Raw genomic sequence first — 24,804 nt, forward strand, 5'->3', positions numbered from 1 at the left:
TTATCACTATATTATACAGTACAGTGGTTTCTAAACTTTTAAAATAACGAAATACCCACCAAATTTTATGGAAATTTAAATTTAATGATTATAAATCAAAGACACGGTAATAAAACTGTAATTTAACGCACTAATTACCTATCTACTTACATAGTAGAAATAAGTTAACTAATTAAATAATTTGCATTATTTCGAAATAATATTTGTACTTAACTATAATACAGCCAAAAATAAATAATTTCGCGGAAAACTGGTGACTTTTCTTACGAACCCTTAAGTTTCGCCGAATCCACTATAGGAATCGCTAGTGTACTAATAGTAAAGGCAATATTATTTTTAATATAATAAATTTTTTGAGAGTAAACAAAAATAGAAGTATTTTGTAGCGACTGATAAAAGAATATTTTCACGAACAGACACCCAAGAGGAGTAACACTCAAGGAACTTTCGTTATCAGTTCCGTATGCAAAAAACCGAAATCTTTAGCCGAAGCCGACCAATGTTGCCATAGCAACTAAACTTGCGAGTTCAGGGGGTTGATTTCCTTTAACACCAAATACTGCACGAACGCTTTTCAAATGAAGATTAATTGTCAAAAAGTGGCATTTCGTAGCACGACCGCCTCCTAATTGCTAAATGAGTTAAATACACTTTTTTCAACAACAAACAAATGGCCATGCCATTGCGATAAATGATAAAAGACGAAACAAAATGAAAATAGTAATTTTAGTTCCTAAATAATTTTATAGAGGCAGCACCAGCGCTCGTCAAAAATTAAAATTGACAGCAAATATCGTTCAGTATTTGGCTATCACGAACTACGAGATGGGTAATCAGAAAGCGGATATCCCCATTTCGGATCCAATCACATTTGGGAGCATAGGCCTGTGAGTAACATAAGTTTGTATTATGAAGCGAATTTCCTAAACATGTCCGCAATAATGCGGTAAGTTTTCATAACATCGGGTTGGGAACATATGATACAAACCACGCCGGTTTGCGGTGTGTGCATTCGCGCGTCCGCCATGTAGGTCATTTCCTACGGAAACTTTGTCGATGTTATTGAATCGTGAGGGTAGTTTTGTTTGTGTTGTTAATGCCGGTATAGCGAACAGTCCATAACAATATACAACATGTGCATTTATAGTCGCGTAAGTATTTATTTTGAAATAATACTTTCTTTAAAAACTTCACTAAAATTCATCAAGGTAGACTAGTTTAAAGTACTAATAGTTCTGTAAAGATACTTAAAAACCTATCAATTAATGCAACAAAAATATAAAATATAATTCACTGTTTGTGTTAGAATTTCCCTATTAAACTTAATTAAATTTTATTTAATTATTTATTCTTTAGTATAAAATATATTTACAAGGAGAACTTAATGTTAAATGCATTCTCTCCCAGTCAATCTTAGGAGGTGTTAAAATGCTCGATTGCGGTATTAGTAATAATTGAAATACGTACTGTACTGACTGACTGTAAAACATTATTCAAAATACTTGTGTCTTGTTGTAAGCTTATTATGTTTTTCTCCAGAATCCTCATTAATCCCATATTACATCCCAAATGCCTGTGAACCTAATGACAGTAAACATAAGTGAAATAAAACCAGATTTTTCTTTTTCACAATATACCTCCTACTCGTGTCCTAAATCCAGCACCGACCCTCTGTAAGAAAATCTCTTGCCGTATTCTTATTTATTAGGTAGAACTATTTTGCAAGTAGATTTAATCCTGACTAGTAATACGACACCTGACATTGCTGAATTGAAAAATCTTATGTACCTAAACCGCGTTTTCAACCATTTTTATTTGCACCCACCCAAATAAAATTGTTCAAAATATACTACGAGTACGAGAGATACATACTCGCATATATAAACCACTTTTTTAAAGGAATAAAATAAATGTAAAAATTGGTTTCTTTTTTTTCTAAATTGTATATATTCTTTATTGCACTTGTAAATCACATTGTTAATGCATTTATAAATATTGTGAGTAAGGGTGGACTTATGTCTGGCAAAGATCTCTTCCAATCAACCCAATGCAGTTAGAAAGGATGTTATATACTTATATACTAGCTAATCAGGTAAACGATATTTTACCTTATACAACTACATACCAAGTCTCTTCTCATCGAGCTAAAAACTATCCTATTCCTCAAACTGAACCAAACAATATTCTTATTAAAAAAAAATACTAAAATCAGTTACGCAGTTTTAGTCATTAATATGAACATACATCGAGATACGGAATTTTTATAAGATTTCTGGATTCTAAATTATAACTTATGACATTTTGCATCATGTAAAAATAATAGAAACTTAAACCTCAACGAAATTAGGATCAGGGACCGTGCTATGTCCCAATCACGAACATAGTAAATTATGTGAAACAAGTCATGTCAAGCTAGTGACACCGTGGCATTTTTGACATTTTCCCGTGTCACACATGAAGATCCCTGAGGGTTAATAGGCACAGCGAAATTTTAGCGTAAGACTTTTTCCGCGTGCATTTTTTCCTTATACCAACAGTCTAATATGTAATATATCCTATAAACATTATATGAAGCTATACGCGCTGCGGAAAACCGTGCTAGAATAAATACTCATCCATACAGAAGTAATGCAAGTGAAAAAAAAGCGAGAACAATCTAAACCTATTCAAATATTGAAAAAAAACCTTATAAAAATAATCTATACTTATCGATACAAATTAAACCAGAAAATAATTACCGTTGATTACAGTAACATAAAAATACTTAATTTATTGGTTGCTTATTGTTATTTATCTATTTACTAACTGTTTCCCGCAGCTTTGCTCGCATATATCAATGTATGAAGTATCTTACATGTTAAATTAAAATATACCCCACCCGTGTACCAAATTAAATTCGAAACTGTTCAGCAGTTTAAGCATAATTGAATAAAAAAAAAAATACAAACATCTAAACATACAAACGTTTAAACCCACATTTATAATATTAAGTAATATTACAAACTTAGGAATAAATATCCGATTCAATTGTAATAATAACTGTTATATTTATTTATTTATATAAAAAAAGTAATTAATATTATATATCTAATACTTAAATAATTATTACAACAATTGGATGAGCTTTACAGACTCTCAATACGCTCACCCAGGAATATAACAGGCCCATATAAAGGACTTGTAGATATCATTACCCATAAGCCTCTTGTACCACAATTACAAAATAATTGGCTATACAAAAGCTGTATATACAGTTTCCTAGTTAGTATATCCGCCACAATTCCGGTCAAATTATGGACGAAGAAAACAATTGGCGAAGCCCGAAACAAATTTCTCACGTCGAGATTATCATATAAATGTATTTACCAAATTCTCACTGCATAACAGGACCCTATTAATCCTGTTGAGATATGACGTGTGAACAGCAGATTAGTTGCGTATTAGTTCTCAGTACTGAAATGTACTGATCTCGTCGTGGATTAGAACATAATTGGAAATTGAATTCCGTTAGTGATTTTAATCCGTGCGGTGAATATGGTTTATCCTATAATGGTTTATCGACATTATTATAAATATAATCGTTGAAACATAGCAGTAATCGTTAAATCAATATATTATATACAGAAAAATATAAAAATTAGTTTACACTTGGCAACTTAATCATGTAACATATCCATAGATTTTTTCACAGCCTTTGATTGGCTTAAGATGGTAAATGATTACTGTAGTCTATGGACACCTGTAGCACTAGGTGTGTCACTTTCCCGTTACTAAATCTGAAGGACCCTAATTTGAAACGCTTTGAAAGACTATGTATTCTAGGGAAAACCCTTGCAGGGAGTTTATTCCACAGCCTAAGCATTCGGGGTAGAAAACTCCTTGGAAACTACACTGTACGACCATGACTGACTGACTACTGACATGACTGTGACCATTTCGGAATAACGAATTGAAAATCTCTTACTTTTAAAACTGATATAAAAAAGAAAAAACAAATATTATTAAAACAAATATTGTGGATCAATAGAATTACAATAATTATAAACCTATATTCAAAAGACACGTATTGTATCTTTCAAAATGTTCATACACATAACTAGACACATTTACAACTATTGTCGCCATCAAATACGAGTATTCCAATTATAACGTGTAATGTTACACAGTATTTAGCTAAATAAATATTTAATGGAGCATAAGTAATACCCATTTACAGCGCGATAATATATTTCACTTCATTTACATTCATCAATCAACTCTCACACGCGTCTAAAGAAGCCGCTCACAAAGTAAATATCCTCAGGAACGTTCAGACATCAAGAGGGCTTGTAGCTCATGTTTTAAAAGCAAATTTCCTACAGATATTTAAAATACTCCGCTGTAGGAGTTGTGTTAGAAACCGTATAATTAAAATAAAATATTGGTCTTCAGAATTACTCTAAATACGAGTGAAATCGTTACGTAATTTATGATGTCATCCTTATTTGGAGGTATCATTTGATATCTTAGATAATTCTGATTTCAATAACACCTCTAATTATACTCCTAGAGGAATATGTATAAAGTTCCAGTCGTTTTTCTACTGTGAAGCAGTTGTGTTTACATGGCTGTGTTTCAGTTTGAAGGGTGGGATATGGCAGTGAATTTACAGGGTACAGAAGAATAACACCTGAGCCCTTAGGAACGGCAACGCATGAGGGGTAACATGGGCGAAACAGTATACTCTGTTATGTCCATGGTACTGCTCGTGTCTATAGGCCATGGTTACCACTTTCTATCAGGTAGGCTGTCAGCTTGTTTCCCGTTCTAAGTTGCATAAAAAGTTATTAGTTGTCTGCCAGTACCTCTAACTCAACTACAATGTAAAAAATAAAATTCAAATTAATATAAAACGTTCTTTTGAAATAATCTTATGCCAGTTAGCCAAGTTCACTTCAGCCTAATTGAATGTCTCAAGTAAGTATTGATCGAAAAAAAATTAATTATTGACTTAAACAGTAAACCATAATTAAATAAATTTAATAACGAAATGCGCCTTATTTGACTCAAAATATTATTTCGTCTTTTTTCAACTCATAATTCTTTGAAGAAAATGTTTAATTTCTTTGACAGAATTATTCCATAAAAATTCTAATAGTATTAATTTTAATCTGTACTTGTACAAAACAACTTCACTTTCACGAAATATAAAGAACATAGCACCAAATCAAGATATATATATATATATATATATATATATATATATATATATATATATATATATATATATATATATATATATATATATATATATATATATATATATATATATATATATATATATATATATAATATATTGTAATTCTTACTGATTTCTTTAACTCATAAATGAGTATTTAAGTATAATATTAAATAAAAAAATTCAGTTATTAACATTGCGCTTCAGAATGCATCATTTATTAATTGTTTCATTGTTATAAAAAATGTTACATAGAAAATATTCACTAATTGTTCCTTTCATAGTGAACATCTTAATATTTTTTACGTTAATTAGTCAAATTACGGTTTAGCGCATAATTAATAATACCTCTATGAATCGGTATTATTTAATAAGCACTAATTGCAATTATGTCAATTAATTAAACGTATACTCAAATAGGACCAATTAATTTCAACGGTCATCTTATACAAATGTACCTAAATACACTTTCATAAGTATCTTAACATATTGGTATTTATATTCTGAATTTATGCATATATTTATTTTTATTATTACAGGAAACTTGCACCTTTAGTAACTTAATGAGTAACTATCCTGTCTAGCTATATTATCTTATTTCTAAAATTAAAAAAAAAGAATCACTATAGACAAGCCAATTATAAACAACCATAAACAAAAAACGTGATTATGTAAGTTTTAGAATAAGTAAATATCTTCTTTTTACATTTAATATAATTCCGAATAAATAATTTGCTACTGTTAACAATATATCAATGTTACATACAAGTATATATGTATGTGTTAACGGAGAAATAACGTAATGGAACGGATTTTGAAGCATCGTTCCCCATTTCTGAAATTAAAATTATAATTTGTTATTACAGTGAAATAATTATCCCAAGGACTATATTGTAAAGGACGTTAAAAGAATAAAAGATGGCATACTTGTGCAATACAAAAATTTCGAAATGAAGCTTTATAAGCCAGTATGTAAAATAAATATCTTATTTAATATTATAGCACAAATTGCAATTAGTGAATTAATGCTTCAGACTACTCCATCTATGGTTACTGTCGTGAGCTTATGATTTACTAACAGTATATCACGGCTTCACCCGCATGAACCATAATATATACATAAAGTATACTAAGTTTTAAGTTAGAATATAACCTAACCATGTACCAAATGTCATTCAAATCCGTTCAGTATGAAAAATGCATGAAAAAGTAACAAATATCTATACATCCTTGCAAACTTTCTCGTTTATGTATTTCATATGATTTCTTTCTACATATCAAATGAATTTGAGAATATTTTAAAGGATAAAGTTTAAAGAAATTTTGGTAGGTAAGAGGCTCTCCTCTAACATATTGGAAACTTAACGTAACGTGGGCATATAGTTTTATGTCTACCATAATGAAATCAGTGCTTCTGTCTACCCGATTAGTGGTTATAGTCGTGAGTATATTAATTTTGTTTTATTATAATATACAACCCAGTTTGTTGGTGACAACAAAAACCTTACCCATATCAATGTAACACAGCAATAAATTGTATTAGAGATAATTTTCAAACGAGATACATTGTATACGAATGATTTATCTATGTTATAAATCTATATTATCCAAGACCCGGTTCGCGGCAATGATTCCCAAAAGTCGATCCCGCATCTATCAAGTATTAAATATTTGGGTAACGTATCAAATATTTACCACCAGTGTGAAACTCTTGATATCTCTACTAATACACGTATTACTGGTATAAAAGTGAATATCAGTTTGTATTTTTCCGATGCAAATTTAATGACTTGACAAATATTGATAAAACTTACATAAAATAAACTTACACTTATAGTATTTTGCTTGTTTGACGTATTTTGGTGTGATATTAGGCCATATTATTATATGTACCATTGCGCAATTATTTTTTCAATTTTGCATAAAACTATTGTTTATTAGGTAAACGATTGTGGTGTAGTGACGCCAGTTTAAAATTAAAAACATAATTTATATTAATATTTGTGCCTACTCGCTTTTCGTTATATATAAGGGATAGGTACTTTGCATGCTCGCAATTTTAATAGTAATCTGTGGGCTATGATCTGATTGTGTCCGATCTTTGTCGATGATGAGAGGGTACTCTCGCGCCGATCGCTTCTTCTGTTTCGAACTTCGCATGAGTAACCGCGACTGGCCGCTCTCCTACAAATTAATTAACGAATAATATATTTCTGCTGTGTTTCGTGTCATCTTTCTGATCATCAGAACACAGGATCCTGTAGAGAGCTGCTGGAATTGTTCGCAGGTGAGTACCTATCCTATTTTTCAAATTACGAAAAGCGAGGTAAAAACCAGCCTGCGACCCGGTTCAAATATCGAAAGGAAGGTGAAGTAACTTAATCAAATTGTGATTATGATTAACTTCACCACGGTGGCTAAGTTAATAAACATCAAACCACAACAACAGCGTTGTTGTTACCAAAGAGAAATAATGCTTTAACATACAATTTTAATATCTTCAAGTATTCTGCTATTACAAATGATATAGTACTGGTCGCTGATAGTGTAAAGTGTTACTGGTATAAAAGTAAATATTCATAAAACTTACATAAAACAAACTTACACTTATAGTATTTTGCTCTAGAGTCACGTGACCTAGATACAGTGCAGAACTTTGTGTACCTGGGTTTTGTGATGACTAATGATAGGAGCTGTATGAAGGAAATGATACGTAGACCGCAAATGGTTTGTTCGTCGTCGTAAAATAGAAAAGATATGGCGAAACAGGAATATACCAAAACACCAAGGTCAGGCTAATGCTCACCCTTATTTTCTCTATATTCTTATTCGCCATTGATATATTCTAACTTGATATATTGGAAGCCAAACTTGAGAGCTAAAATTAATGAAATATGATATTAGCGAAAAATGTTGGGAACTTCGAATGATGAACGGAACGCCACAGCGATACTTTGTTTTATACAACTTAGAATAGCAAACAAGCTGACGACCCACCTGATGGAAAGTGGTAGCCGCCTATAGACATGATCAGTACAATGAACATAACAGAGTATACGGTTTCGCCCATGAATATTCAATTTATAAAATTTTAATCTTGACACATTTTTTTATTTCATATCTAGTGAGTATATAATAGGTATAAATAATTAATTTTATCATAAATGTATTTATTTTATCTTAATAATTATGTGTTAAAATATAAAATCGTTTTTAAAATCAATTTATTATCAAATGATATTAGAAAAGTGTAATATAAAAGACCACATGATATCCCTAGTCGTTCGCAAAATGAATATCTTTCATAAAAATAAATGAAAGGAGAACTAAGTGACTCCACAAAAGCGGCGTTGATTTATTCATGAAACGAACTATCAAAAATTACAAAATGAAAAGAATAAGTTATTATAGCCATTAAAGTACACATACGAGAATAAAAGGGAAAAGAAAATCAACTTTAATATAATTACATAGGATATATTCTGGAACGCTCCAATTTAGGGTTATTTGGATTGCAAAATAGAAAGCTACAAATGAGGATATCAGGTTAACAATAGTTTTTAATAATATAGACTTAGAATTGAAGCGTGGAATATGGCATTATAATTACAGTGTACGGAAGTATAACATCTTCTTAATTAGAAGTAGTAACAAATTACGAGTACTATGGTTAACACAGAAAATTATGCTATGTCAAGAAAAGAGTATATTCCTTCTTAAAAGGCCGGCATTATACCTGCAATTTCTTCGATATTACGAGCGCTTATGGGCGGCGATAATCACTTACCATCAGGTGTGCCGCATGCTCATTTATTCTAAAAAAAATGTGATCTCAGTGGTACTGTTCATCTTTACATACAACCGCTACTATATTCAATCATGTGAGTCATCAGCTTATATTCACTCTTATACATCCTCACACGCTTGAACCTAAATGATCACGTACAGTGCGATTTCAGATAAATTTTCTCCCACGAAGTCTGTGGAATGAGCTCTCTGCCTAAGTTTCCCTAGAGACTACAGTATGGGATTCTTCAAAAAGAGTATAGTAAGGTTTCAGTAAGGCTTCAGGGCCGGCAACGTGCAAATGACACCCCTGGTATTGCAGGCATCATTAGCTACAGTACGTTTACCATCATACGGGCTGTAACCTTCTTTGCAACCTTTGTAGTGAAAAAACTTCATTTAAAAATAGCAAAAATTTTACCACAGAACACCAATATATCTCCGGTGTTATCTGATCTAAATTAAACCATAAAACTTCTATTTTGCATAAATTATTTCCTTTATCCTTGAACTGGTCTACAACGGCCACTTTATACAGGATATACCAAACCCTTATCAGCATGTCGACGTATGCTGTACTGGTAATGATATATCTACCTATTTAATTAAATAATCTCACCTTATTCAAAATTCTTCGATACTTGTGCCCAAATAAACTCTTGCTGTTTACACGGTAAGTAATACCTACATAATCAATTTGTCTTTAGAATTTCAATTTCATTTTTTTTAATTCACAAAGTACGATACTGAATAATGGGTATTTAATAAACTAACTGCGTTTGTCGTTTCCGACAATTGTTTCGACTTCTTCCAAATATCTTATTTCAGTGTCGTACATAAATAAATAACATAAGTAAGTTTTAAAAATAATATCAAATACAATGTATTTTGTTATAAAAATAAACTTCTTTCATTTTTATGCCTAAACGGTACATCTTTTAAGGTCATAAGAAGAAGGATATCAATTTGTCTTTATTTATTTCTAAGATTTATTTCTGTTACAGCCTTTGATTATATAGATAGAGTGTCTCCATAGAAATGCTTTGAGAAAAAAGGGTCAACTTTTGTATACAATTTTGCGTAATAAATAGTTATGAGTGATTCCTTTCTAACTTCTATATGTAATTTGTCTTATAAAATCCGCATTTTTTTAATACGTAAACACTCATTTTATTTATTAAATAATACGTCAATACACATTTTATGCGTAAGAATACTGATAAATCGAGTCAGCTAACTTGACAATTAGCTGAAAAAAAATTTGACCTGTTTTTGAGGCTCGATGCTCTATCTATATGATCTAAGGTTACAGCATATCTTCGTTAAATCTAAACCGACTCTAATAATTTAACAAATCTTTGCACCCTATAAAAACTGCATCTTTTGTTTTTGTTATAAAATTATAATGAAAACAACAACAAAGAAAGAAAGAAAACATTTATTACCAACAAAAAAAGAGTTACACTTATTAATAATAGAAAACTAACTAATAACTTTATATTTATTGTTGCCAACATGGCCACCACTCAGCATGTGCTGCAGCAAATTAATTGTAACAGTGCAGATATTCTGTGGTGGCCATGTGGTTGTCAATCTACCTGCCAAGCGTGGCAACTTTTGCAAAACCCTCCAATGGTAATAAATATACTCGCGGGAAGTTCAGACAAATTAAAATTAAGGAGATTTTTCTTTAGAGGTTGTTTAAAAATATTTGTAGACACGATTTTGCGTTCTAAATTCAAATGTTTCAATCTAATGTATTTAGGAAATCTCATTCATATATTAAAGTCAATATTAATTTTGTCTCATTTGACATTGCTGTTTTTTACGGAGTTGAATCTAATTATTCTTAACATAGGTTTATTCCTCATTTTTTAATTTAAGAGAAATGCTTGCCGTCGATACACCAGCTAAATTAGCAATATTTTAAATATATAATCGCGTTCTATTTATCTCTTGCTAACACAAAAAAGGCGAAGAATATTTATAATTTATTTCCAGATCCCTTATGGACCTTTACTTCATAAGCATAAGTATAATAGGATTTCCTTCTCCAAAACTGAAGAAACGGTCATAACTTCCGAGCCAATATGCGATGAAACTTATAAAAAAAAAAAAATACAAGAGCTGGCATGCATCACACAATAAATTATTACCCAGAAAAAAATATAACAAACTTGAGTAGGGGTATGGTAAAAAATACATAAATTTGCTTCTTACCGTACATGCAACAAAGAACGTGATCACAAAAAAAAAATAAAAAAAATGAAATATGTTGCCACCAAAACTCCAAAACTTAGTAACTGTAAATTTCGAGTATAGTGTAATTATTTAATTACAACAGGTTGCAATTAGCTCAACTAAGCAGAGTATTGACTCGACACGATGTAGATAGAGCGGTTACAAGGAAAAAAGATACAAAAAAAACATGCCCCATGTTCCTATTTCGATCTTTATCATTTACGCAATTCTTTTAATATTACAAATACGAATGTTTACAAGGATCGATGGATGGATATTTGTTACTCTTTCATGCAAAAAATAACGAATGAATTTGACTGAAATTTAGTACACGGAGACATTATATCCAAACTTAACATACAATTTCTTTATGTACTGATCCACGCAGGCTAAGCCGCGAGATACAATTAGTAATTAAATATAATTAACATATTAATAATATTTATGTCATGATTGATGATGATGTTCGCCATGTAGTCCTGGCATGGAATAGGCCGCCCTTTCCTTTCCCGTAGGTGTCGTAAGAGGCGACTAAGAGAGAACGAGGGATGATCAGCAACATCCCTCTTAAAATATCTTCAAAGCCTAATTGCAGTTGCCAATCCGCCTGCCAAACGTGGCAACTGATGGCAAAATCTTCCCAAAGGGGAGGCTTATATTCAGCAGTGGACAGTTAAAGGCTGACATGATGATCCCATGATATCTCAAGAGGTAGAAAGATTATTATGTTTCATAGATTGCATAGCCCCTACAACGTTAAGGCATAAAATAATAAACATTCAATTTCCTATATATTTTTATTATAAAATCAAACGTGAAAATTATTTGTTCAAATTTCGATCTAAAATAACTAACAAGGTAGTTAACTGGTGCCGATTACATATATATTAAATCTACATTTTCAACTTGACACTTACATATTTATTAGGGCTAACATTTCCAAATGTGAGCGACATTAAATGAATTATAATAATATATATATATTAGGTTTATATTCCGAGTTAACAATTTTTAAAACTCACATGCAACGTACCATTTCCTGTTCTACTTACGCTTTCCTAACACTATGGGGCCGTGAAAACTGCCATTTAAAGGCTTGGTAACGTGCGTATATTAAAGGTTTGTTGTGACCATTAATTGTATGTTAAGGAAATGTGCCTAGTCACCGGAATATAGCCATTCATACACGTAGGTTTAGCTAATGGCTGGGGTTTACTACTGGCATTGCAGAGGTTTCCGTTCTATGGACACTGATAAGTGAAATTCCTAATATATGAATGGACTAACTGTTTAGATAACCGTAGTCAGGGTTTTAGTACTTGTTTCGTTATATATATAGTATTAAATAAAGGTATTAAGCCGTACGATAAACTAAAAATCTATTCATGATATCTAAACTAATATTGTAAGGAGGAAATATTTTTTTGAATAATGAATAAACAAAAAAAAACACTTAAGCGATTTTAAACATTATTTCATCTTCAACATGGGCTATATTTTATTTACAAAAAAAGAAAGTGAAAACGAGGCGAGGAGCAAGTGGAAATATATTAGGGGTTAGGATAGATATTTATAGCGCGATAACTACATATGTTTTTATTATTTATAAACCAATGTTTTATTGGGACAATAATTAAATAACACTCACTTATAAATATGCTCATTAATTGGATATCACCCAGTATATCTCTATACATTGAAATCACTGACATTATTTTCTGTTTGAAACTTATTATACACGTATATTCCTTTTCAAAGGACTTAAAAAATCTCAATTCATTTGTACATATTTTAAATTTTTTCGTCATTACCTTATAAGTCCATTTGTTCTAAACCAATTTAGAGTTTTTTTTTTCTTAAAGGATATACTTATAGATTAGTCCCATAGAATTTTTATCCAAATCGTTATACTAGTTCAGTTTGAAGATTAAAGTAAATAGTTTTATCACAATTGAAGTCTTTTTTTGTGGAACACAATCCTTAATCATTTATAATCCTTACTACTACTTACGAATAAACCTCACCAAGGTGTAGAACAGACAAAGCTAAATATTATTCTCCCATATTTGAACTGAGTCTTCTTAACAATATACCTACTCTATAAGTATCCATAAGTAGACTTATTCCACTGTACTAATGAGGAGGTTCACTGAATGGTAACGGAGTTCATTTCTGGTATTAATTAACATAAAATTATTGTACATTACATGAAATAAATTTGTATAAAACCTTGTCATGCGAATTGATAAATGCTTGACAAGATGTTATTATGTAATTAATAAATCATTAAAATTTAAATAACATAAAATTAAATTTGTTCAGCTTGACCAATTTTACTGAAACTTGATAAACAAACAACATTTTATATTATTATTATAGAATCAATTCTGCGGAGCGAATCATAAGATGGATATAAGAAAGGGTTTTCCAGAATTCCCGCGGGAATGGGAAAAATAGATTCCATTACGGGTACCAGTATTCGAATAATAAATTTTGAAAGTTCATCTCTAAAATGTTAGACAATACCACTTCCGTCGTCAAGGACTGTTATTATAACTTAATACCAACAGCGTTTTGTTCAAAATCCAATTAGTTGACAGCTGAAGAACTTTTGGTTAATGGACTGATACTTAAATATTGAATTTCGAAGACTTACATTTTAATCTACGAACAATTTGTTCTTATTAATTTAATCACTCTGTGTACTTTGACTTTCTATGAAACATTTTTTTTTTCTTTCCGTTACTCTATACGTATAATATATCTTATTTTTTTATTATAACATAACATGTGACCACATCATCCTGAGCGAACGCAGAAACAATATGGTCCATGAATGTGGTCAACCGAAAAGAGAATATAAAAAACTCATATTCTTTAAATATGTTATTATCCCCATAAAAAGGGGTGTTATGAAAATTAAGTATGTTGTCTATGTATCTCTGTATAACTATCTACAATATCATCCCCTCTAAATAGATTGACGGAAGCTGGGGGATTGTTAGTAATGCGAACTACTAGTACCACTGCTAGCAATATACCCCGTCAGGTCGTTCTCCACTTGGTCCCCCTTGAAAACTATCGTGCTGAATTCCAGGTGTATTCATAACGATGAGCTTACTGACCTGCGTTTCTATTTACACTTATCGTCCCTCACTAGTACCTCGCCAGCGAATACCGTTAGCACAGACGGAGTTACTATTCCATTAACATGCATTAAAAAAAATTATCAACGTGAGGAAGGGGATTATTAGTAACAAAGAGCATATTCCTTTTTAAAAGGCCTGCAGCACACCTGCAATGCCGTAGGTATTGTGGGTGACCATGGGCGGCGGTAGTCACTTACCATCAGGTGAGTGACTACCGCCAGGAGCCGCATGCTAGTTTGCCACCTGTGTTGTAAAAAAAAAACATGAACTAATGGCTCTATTGCTAACAATTCACTCTGACAAATCTTCCGGTCCAATCCCTCTAGAAAACGTTGTAATTAACTGCTGATAAATTCATCACGATAGACTTCCCGTTCTGACTTCACTTCAACCACTCATTTCTCACTGATACCCCATCAGTGTAAACTAACTGCGCAGACTGGCTACCAATCCATTTAAATCCATTAAGAAATTGATATGAGAGTTTCCACATCTGCTTACAATACAGAAGACATATTAAGTGTCAAATTATAGAGACTTTAAATATCAGTTTTGTATGGATTCCAAGAAGCAGACATAATTTGCTGTAATATATACAGCCAATATCTTGCTGTAATATATACATACATAGAAAACAACGTTATTTTAAAATAATTTAAAACAATACGATATTATCTATATAATGTATTGGACATTGTACCTAAAAGCAAGGCAGGTATTAGGTTAATATCCCTGCGTCATCCCATGTCCTTAAAGATAGTCTAGTCTAACCTTTATTTATCTCAGAATATTAATTTGTCAGGACAATCTGCTCAGTATTATGAAAACTATTTAAGTAACTAATACCGATACTTATATAGATATTAAATATAATATATAGATGAATATCTACATATAATGTTATTAATATACGCTTCTATATGAAAAGTAATTACGCTACATCAAGCGTAATTATAGTAATTAACTGATATCTACTTTATAAGTCTTGTAAGTTTCACGCTCAATATAAACTAAACTTAATATAAACTCAATATATTAAAAATGATCAGCACAGCATGTCACAGAGGTCGCAGTGTTACAGGTTTTTTTTAGTGGGTGATAATGGAATGGCAGCCCCACCCGTGCCATCGGTATATGCCGGCAGGGCACCAGTGAGGAATCATAGGTGAGGATGAAGCAGGTCAGTTAGCCCATCGTGACGAATTCAACAAGAATTGCTCACGATGGTTTCCAGGGGGAACCACGTGGAGGTCGACCTAATAGGCTATTGCTAGCAATAGAGCTGTCAAACTCCTTTGCTAACAATCCTTTTCCCCCCTAGTGTTCCAGGTTTTTCTGCATGACAAAGGCCATTACTCAATATTGATAAATATATAGTGTTGCTAGCAACTGGCAACGATGCTAATAAATGTTTTTGTTTTTCTTATATGTGTTTTAATATTATTTTTTATTTTGGCTTCTTATAGCTATATAAAGCAAGAAGTATAATCCAATTTTAATTTTTTTATCCACCACAATTGTCCATTCCCTCTGTTCTAATGGACAAATAATGTCATTCTCATAAAATAGAATAATATTAGGCATATAAAAATTCAATACTTTGTTTTATTTCTAGAATATAAAATGAAATAAAGTTAAAGAAGTAAATTTTATTTAAATATTAAATAAAAATTAATATAAAATCTTAATACTAAAATTTATTGTAAATTGAAATTTTAAACTGTTATTACAAAATTTTAAATTTAATTTTAAAATATTCATGCTCCGAATAAGTGACTGTGAGATTGAGTTGTAACAAATTATTTTGATATTTATTTATTATTTATATAAATAGTTTATAAATTTCAAATGCAAGAATATAACACTCAAAGAGAACATAATAGGTATACTGTTTGAAGGGAGTGGTGTCACAGTTCTGTGATGGCTTACTAGCGTGCAGCAAGCTGCTGTCGTTAGTGACGTCACCATAGGATTGAGTTTATTATAATAGCACATTACTTTGCGTAAATGAGATTTACGCAACGTAATGTGCCCGGATTCGATTCTCAGTGGAGCCAATAAGGAAACTATCGTGGTTAATACCAAGAGAATTCGCCATCATGGACCAACTAAGCTAACTTCATCCATATGTAGGTACCTATATTATTATTATATTATATTTTTATTATTATCGAAACAATTGTCGGAAACAACAAACACAGTAAGTTCGTAAAATTCTCGTTATGCGTGTATGTATATAGACTTAAAAAATGAACATTAGTTTTAAAAATAATTTTATAGTATTTATATAATTAGGGAGACAAACGAGCAGACGGTTCACTTGCTGTTGTTGCTAGTGCGTTGCCAGCTTTTAAAATGTGTTAAGGCATATTTTTTCCCCATATTATATTATAAAGGAGAAACTGAAGACGGGAGCTCATTCCACAACCTAGATGTACAAGATAGAAATAAACACGGACAGATGCACGGAGAATTGTACTATGCCATGCATTCAAGAAATGAAGGTGAACTCCAACTCTATGGCGAGAAGTACGGTGGTAAAAGGGTATGGCCGTAACTAGGGGAGGCATTTAGGGGCAACGCCCTACCTAAAAAGGCCCAATGTCCTACCTTACAATGATAAATCCAAGAAAATTAGACAGATTCGATTTTTCGAAGTATTATGACTTCTGTTCTACCAAACAGTTCTTTTGCCCTACCTTAAACTTGGGTCTAGATACGGCCCTGTAAAATTGTGACAACATACAATATATTATTATTACCTATCCCACCTTTATATTTATATCATTAGTATGTGCATGCTTCAATTTTTGTCCATAAAACGAAAAATTATCTGAAATGTTGCTGTTCATATCGTACAAAGGATTTCATATTTCAGAGGCGTATTCCAGCGTATTGGGCACAAAGGCTATAGAATTTAACACAAATCCTACGACACCTGTTTCGCCTTTAAACATGGCGGCCAAACAACTTTAATCCATTGACTTAGCACTGAAATTGACATGTTCAGAATAATATTTAAACTAAGCACACCGTACATAATAACAAGTTACTCATACTTCTACGAGGTTAAATTTTGTAGTTATTGAAGTAAATTTATATTATAATCTTATATCTATATAACTTTCAAATAAATAAAAAATCTTTCCTCATTGAACACTTTGTAAAGACATAATGTCTTACTGATATTATAAAATTGTAACATTATACATGGGAAATATTTTGAAAAAAATAATATATCTTGATAAGAACAAAGAATCCAAAACAATAACTTAGAGAAATTTTGTCTGTATAAATACTCCGGTATCACGCAAAAAACTATTACAAATTCGATGCGATTTTCATAGCGGTATTACTAAAGATCCAACTTAAAATTTGATGCATATTTTAACTTAATATGCCATCTAAACATGGTGTAATTATTTGGATTTTCTACTTTTGAAATCGAAGTGTAGGGAATAGCGAATAAAAAATAAAATAACAGAAAGAATTTAGCACTATCTGTCTTCACGATTGTGACTAAAATTATTAAAATTACAGACGCTCTATTTTATACGTTTAAATGTAATAAATTTAAAAATCGAATAAATTAAAAATAGAAGTAGATTGATAGCCGACTGGCCATCTAATGACCAATATTCGATATTCAAAATTAAAATCAAGTTGTAATCAAGTTGATAACAATTTTGAATATCGAAACATTTTTAATATATTTAATATATTATTAATAATATTTAATATTACTACAAGTATTTTTACACCAAAACTACTAAGCACATTTGAATGAATTTTAACGCAGGAGTAGATTATATCCTAACTTAGCATATATGATAATTTATGTACTGATCTATGCGAATGAAGCCGCAAGATACAGGAAGTATTACATGTTTCTACGTTCTTCCAGTGCATACCAATATACTGCATATTCAAAATTTCATTATCTCTGATCGAAAGGATAAACAGCCAAAAGGTAATAAATAACGCTTTCATATTCTCACTAATATTATAAATATGAAAGTAAGTTTGTTTGTTACCTCTTGATGCTTTACCGACATAATCTATTGTCATATAGTCATATAGTATTTGTAATGGAAAAACATAGGCCAATTTTTGTCTCAGTATATTGATATATAGATAGATAGATACATACTCTTTATTATTTCCTCCAAAATATTACAATAGTAAACTTACTATAGATATAAACGATTACAATAAATAATCATATCTCAATAATGCAAATGAAATCGCAGGTAACAATTAATAATATAATAATAAAACTGTTTGTTTTGTTTCCTTTATCTTCCTTTATTATTCCAGATAAGTACATCTATTATAATCAATACTAGATTTAATGCCTGCTACTTTATATGCCTAGATTTCTAAAGTAGAAAAGCCAATGAAATAGGTGGTGATTTATTTATTTCCAGATGGCGTATCAAAATTAAACATTTTTATTTATTTATTTATTCATTAAAAATAATTATAACATTATAACATATACAGTATATTAAATTAGGCATTCAGGAAAACAACTATGAAAACCACATACAATTTAATGTAATAGTTTTTGCGTAATACTAAAACAAACATACAAACAGACAAAAATTTTTAAAATTATTATTTTTGGTATTTTTTAGTCTGAAGACCTTTTTATATATGTTTTTTATAAATATCGCCCATGTACAAGCATTGTTTAGTTACAATTTTATTATATTAGTAAGATAAGTTATTAATATAGTATATTTTTTTTTGTTAATTTAACTTTTTAATTAATTTACAATAGTAGTAAGGATGTACGCACATTTTTTACAATACATAGATGCTATATTCATATCATATAAGACGTCAAACCGAATAAATCAAATCATTACTCATCTGAAATCTCACCAAGAGTTATTGCCGTATACATAGCTCATTTGAATCAAGACTTGAAGTTAGTGTTGTACTCGTACCACAACAGAAACGGCACGCTTTGACGACATCGAAATTAAACACAAAGACAAAGGCGAAGGCGGTTACGCCTAACATTTAATTTTACTGCCAATACCGTTTGTGTTCCAAGAAATTTGAATATAGAACACTATTACGATTTAAATTACTATTTACTTTTATTTTCTAAAAGTCAATAGTAATTTGATTCAATCTAAATAATAAATTTTTATAATATATTTTTATTTCTTTTGTTATATTATTAACTTTTTAAAATTTCATTCTTTAATTTAAATGTATTTATCATGTAATTCTAAAAAAAATTACTTTATACTTCATAATCAAATGAAGTGCTATTATTTTAGGTTGCACAATTTTGTCAACTTTGTATAAAATCAAATCAGCTATTCGTTAATATATAAACAATAAGTTTAAGTTTTTAAACAGTATGCAATATTAAAATAATCTTACTTATCTATTTACCTGTATTTCGTCAATCTTCAGACTAACTTGAAAAACTTCGTTAAACTTCCTAATAAAAAGTTTACTTCACTCTAATACCTATTTAGTTTATCACATCACTTACACTGTCCGTAAATTCAAAATAAGAACTTGTAAATTTTTCGCGAATAAAAAATTCTTTATTCAAAATTAAATTAGCTAAATGATATAGTTCCTTTAGTTATAAATTAATATTAAAGATTTTGAAATACGAATTTCGAACTTGTAACTGGCTGCACTGACGCCCCGATGGGCGTTCTATCCAGCGCCCTACAGTGTACTGACTATGGGCGGGCGGAGTTCACCCGAGTAGGTATAGTCCGCATCGACATGCCAGTTTCGTGGTTATCGCTTAGAAAAGCTACTTTTTTTTATTACATAATTAATTAATCAACACAGATAAATAATTTTAGTAATAATTAATAATTTAAACATTTGTAATTACTGTACATCAAATGTATCAGTAAAAAATTTTTTGCATTTGTATAACGTGAAATTCTCACTACTCATATCAATATATAATATAATATTAAAGACTTATTGAAAAATAAGTTTTTTTAAAGACTTGTCTTAATATAAATGTAGTATCTTAATATATCATTTATTGTGTTATAATTTTTTTATATATTAAAATTATATTTCGACGATAAATTAAAATACGATATCTATTAAAAATATCTATGGGTTAAGCTGAATTATTACTATAGCAGAATACCACATAGACGTGAAATCATAAGAATTTTGTTAATAGATTTTCATTAATATACATATATTATCATAATTAATTATCATACTAGACGAATAATTGGCTGTGCCCACCCAGCTGTTCCCACCCGAGAGCCTTTTAGTTATACTGTATTGCAATTGTATTTTTATATGGGTATAAACTATGACATAATCATAGACGTAGATTAACGTACTTATGTACTAACAGATTAGCAGTGCAATCACAAATCGAGACAAAAAAAAATATTACACTAGTGTGCGTTTTGTAAATGTGTGCATGTAGCAAGTCTAAATTTACATAGAATCTAAGTTGCATAAATAGCAAAAATTCACGTATTTGTTCTCATTTTTATTTCAATTCGAGAACGTTCAGAACTTTATTTAGATTAAATTAAATAGTTTTTTCTACTAATTGATATACAAAATATTTCTACTAGTTCTATAATATCTTATTTAAAGAGATAAATATTTATACCATAATTACGTGATAAATATACAATTTTGTCAATCTTTCTTTTCTAATGTAATAATTCTAATTAACTAATTAACATTCACTTAAAACTAATTCTGCTTCGAAACTTAAAATTAATTTGTCTTCTTCATATTTCCGCTGAATCAGCTTCGAGTTTAAATTATGCAATAAAGTGTCCTACTTGTCTATCTCGCTCTAAAATATTTGTTATTATGTATTTTCTCTTTTACATTCCTAATCTATATACCTTATAATCTAAATATTACTAGTTTGCCAGGTTTTAATATACTGAATTTCTTGTAACCACAACTAGAATAACCTGATTGAAACATCGAGTGATGTAAATAAATTATTTACTATTAGCAGTATTATATTGATTGCCCAGAATAAAAAGTCTAAACTATCCTACTTTATTCCATGTTTGGGTAAGTCAAATTTTGAAATGATTTTTTTTTATACCACTGAGGTGGCAAACAAGCACACGGCCCACCTTATGGTAAGCGGTTACCGTAGCCTATGAACGCCTGCAATACCAGAGGTATTACGCGCGTGTTGCCAACCCTGAAGAAACCTCTTTACCCCCTTTTGAAGAACCCCATGCTGCTCATTGCATAACCTGAGTATTCATGGGAGAAAACATCTCTGAAACCGCGTTGTACGTGACCATTTAGGTTGAACAAATAAACAAACTAACTCAGTTTCATATTTATAATATTAAGTACAAATAATAATATGGAATACCACCAAAAGCCGAAAATCGACACCGTCGATACAATAAAAGAGAAAGTTCATTTTCATGGATACTACCGCTGGATTACGGACTGTTAAACCTTCCCATTATCCCTGTATTTATATCTTTATGCGATACTGAACGTATCAGTCGAAACACAATACTGTATTTTTTTTTTATTTTGTTCTCTATATCCGTTCTGTTATTCAACCATAATACTTCAATCGTCTTTGTAGTATTTTTTGCAGTATGCATATAATGTCCATATGCATATATAACGGGAGTTTAACGAACTCACTGTCTGTGCATAGATGTCATATAAAAAAAATTAAGACTTATATTTTTTCATACTACTATGTTAGTAAATAGACATACAGCCCGTTTGATAATAAATGGAGCTACCGTACTGGGGTAAATTTAAAAATTGGTTAAGTATTCCTTCATTTATTTATTTATTTAGTTATTTTAATAGAAGGCCAATCACCTTAATCTTAAAGAATAGCAATATATGTTATTCACGTTGATAATTGACTTTCTATCAGGTGAACCACTTTCCATCTGGTTTGTCAAATTTCAAAAGGAACTTTTTGACGACCCACCTTATTTTTGACATTCTAAGTTGCACAAAAAATTATAATAATATTAATATTTTGTGTTCTTTAATTAATTGTTTTTTAAATTTTATTATATATTTTTTTTTGTTTTTTTAAATAATTACTTGTTCTTTAATGAATAATGTATACATCAACACTATAACATTAATCAAAGGCCAAATTGAACATAAATCTACCACTAATTCTTTTAGAAACTTGATAATGCTTGCGTTGCCAGACAGTTCAGTATGAATGGTTTAACAAATATATATACATTTGTTATCTATTCAATTGCGTGTGTAAAGTAAATGACTGAGTAATTAATGATTCTTTAAGGGCGTTAAGGTGACTTTGATTGAACGACTCCTCTTTTCTACGTACCTCAGTATCACAGGTGACCAAATACAATTGAGATAAGTCTTTAAGGGATAAGTTCGCCTGTGTACATTTTCGTTATAACCTAATATCTATATTATAGGTGAATATAAATAAAGTTGCGAATAAATACTAAAATTTAGATTCTTCATAATTGAAACCCCAATATCTTTGTGCAAATTTAAACGTTGTAAAATTTTTATAATTTTGTTTTTTTCTTTTTACTACTATGGTGGTAAACGAGCATATGACCCATCTGATAGTAAACAGGGACACCGTAGCCTATGAATGCCTGTAACACCTAGTGTTGCAGGCATTCCGTATTCGTCCTGGTGTGATGCGTGTGTTGCCGACCCTCAATAAAGCTTAATACAGCCTTTTTGAAGAACTTAATCCATTTTATTCTTTCTTCGACAGAAATCACCTAACATATATCGTCTTAAGATAACATAAGATTTTTAGATTAAAGAACAGTAATAAAAAATAGTAGTGTAGAGTCATGTACTGGTTACATGCCGAGATAATTTTTATAATACGAAACTGATACATGCCTATAAATGGACATTTTAATAATTTATATAATTTTTATTGTTTAAATTTAATATTTTATTTTGTTAATTTATTAATTCTAATTATTTATGAATGCATCATGAAGTTATAAAGATGTTAATATATGAATTGAATGTCCTATACATAAACCGTAATAGGGTTAACAATTACAAAATTAAATTAGAAATGTTAATTTAATTTTCTAATTTAATTGTTTAGTAAATTGCAATTATTTATGTTTATTTTACCTACTTGCTGCCTATAGTATGTTGGAGTACCAACATTCTCTATAATCTATTGGTATAATTGTATAATAATAAATATTTAACAATTAATGCTCTCAAATCAGGAAGTCTAGAAGAAATATCGAATACGAAATTAACACCCGTATCCGTAATTGCTCAATGCTTAAAGAGCTTTTTTCTCCGCTAAAAAAAAGCTTCATCAATCACTACAAAATAAATATGGAATAATAACAGAAAATATTCACTATCGTATGTAAAAATTTAATAATTTTTTTGGACAGACCCGATGCTGATTATAAAATAAAATGTGCGCATAAAATACAAGCTAATTGAGATGTCCTTTAAAAATGACTGTTGATAGATGGGAAAAATGTGCCTAACTTCATCTCATACAATAGGGTTCCTTCATAAAACATTCTTACAGATAATAAACTAAAATTATCTCTCGTCTAAAGAAGTTCGGACTTTGACAACTTTTGTGGTGCGCTAAAGAATTGCTACAATGTTTTATACGAATCAAAGTATCAAAGTCATCTTACCAACTTTAGAAACCTTGGGCCCGAAATAACGTCCTGAAGACTATTTAATTAATCACACTTCAGAAACAACTTGGGACATAAAACTAGAGCGTCCTCACTAAATAAACTATGCTTCGTGAAAACTGAATTGTACATGCAAACAAGATCGCTGCACCCAATTTATATTTGATGACGCATCCACTGAGGTGAGCTTCAATAATACATATGCAAAGGGCACGTGATATGATGCAAGCAAGTTTCACTACTAGAATAATAATTATACGGAACTGCACACCAGGTGGCTTTGTCAATTTAAGTTCAGGTAATATTAAACAATTAACGATCCAGGAACTATTACCAGAGAAACTATCGCTTTGACAGTTTGTATAAAGGATACTGCATGAATTCCTCACTTTCTTACTTATATTTCAACTACAAAAAAGATTATTTGACAATATTTTAGATTGACAAGATTAAATGAGGAAATTCTTGGACGACTGATGCCATTGTATATTTTTAATTTATGATTTTAAAATGTTAAAAATTCTTGAGTATTAATTGACTTTTAAAGCTTTTTTAAAGTCTCGGAATGTCTTCGAAGAAAATTAAAAAGTAAATCCATATAAAAATTTTGTTTAAATTTATACAAAAAAGCCGTTCAGTGAGTTATTTTTACAAAAAAAATCTTAAATTGCAAATATCTTATCTATCTATATATCTACATGGGACAGATAAAAGAAAAACTAGGTGGCATGTCGTATAGGTAGGTCAA

At 30.3% G+C, this 24,804-nt stretch overlaps 1 protein-coding gene across 1 annotated transcript in view; it reads right to left on the reverse strand.

Moving 5' to 3' along the window:
• LOC113514404 (dopamine receptor 1-like) overlaps positions 1 to 20,067 on the reverse strand; it is a 170,186-nt gene extending 150,119 nt beyond the window's left edge. The window contains exon 1 of the mRNA XM_026898488.3: positions 19,807 to 20,067. The gene's annotated coding sequence lies outside the window, so the exon portion shown is untranslated. The remainder of the gene's footprint in view (positions 1 to 19,806) is intronic.
• Positions 20,068 to 24,804: the final 4,737 nt, after the last annotated feature.

The sequence above is a fragment of the Galleria mellonella genome, unplaced genomic scaffold (assembly GCF_026898425.1).
Source record: "Galleria mellonella isolate WM207_F2 unplaced genomic scaffold, CSIRO_AGI_GalMel_v1 utg35, whole genome shotgun sequence".
NCBI classification, from domain to species: domain Eukaryota; kingdom Metazoa; phylum Arthropoda; class Insecta; order Lepidoptera; family Pyralidae; genus Galleria; species Galleria mellonella.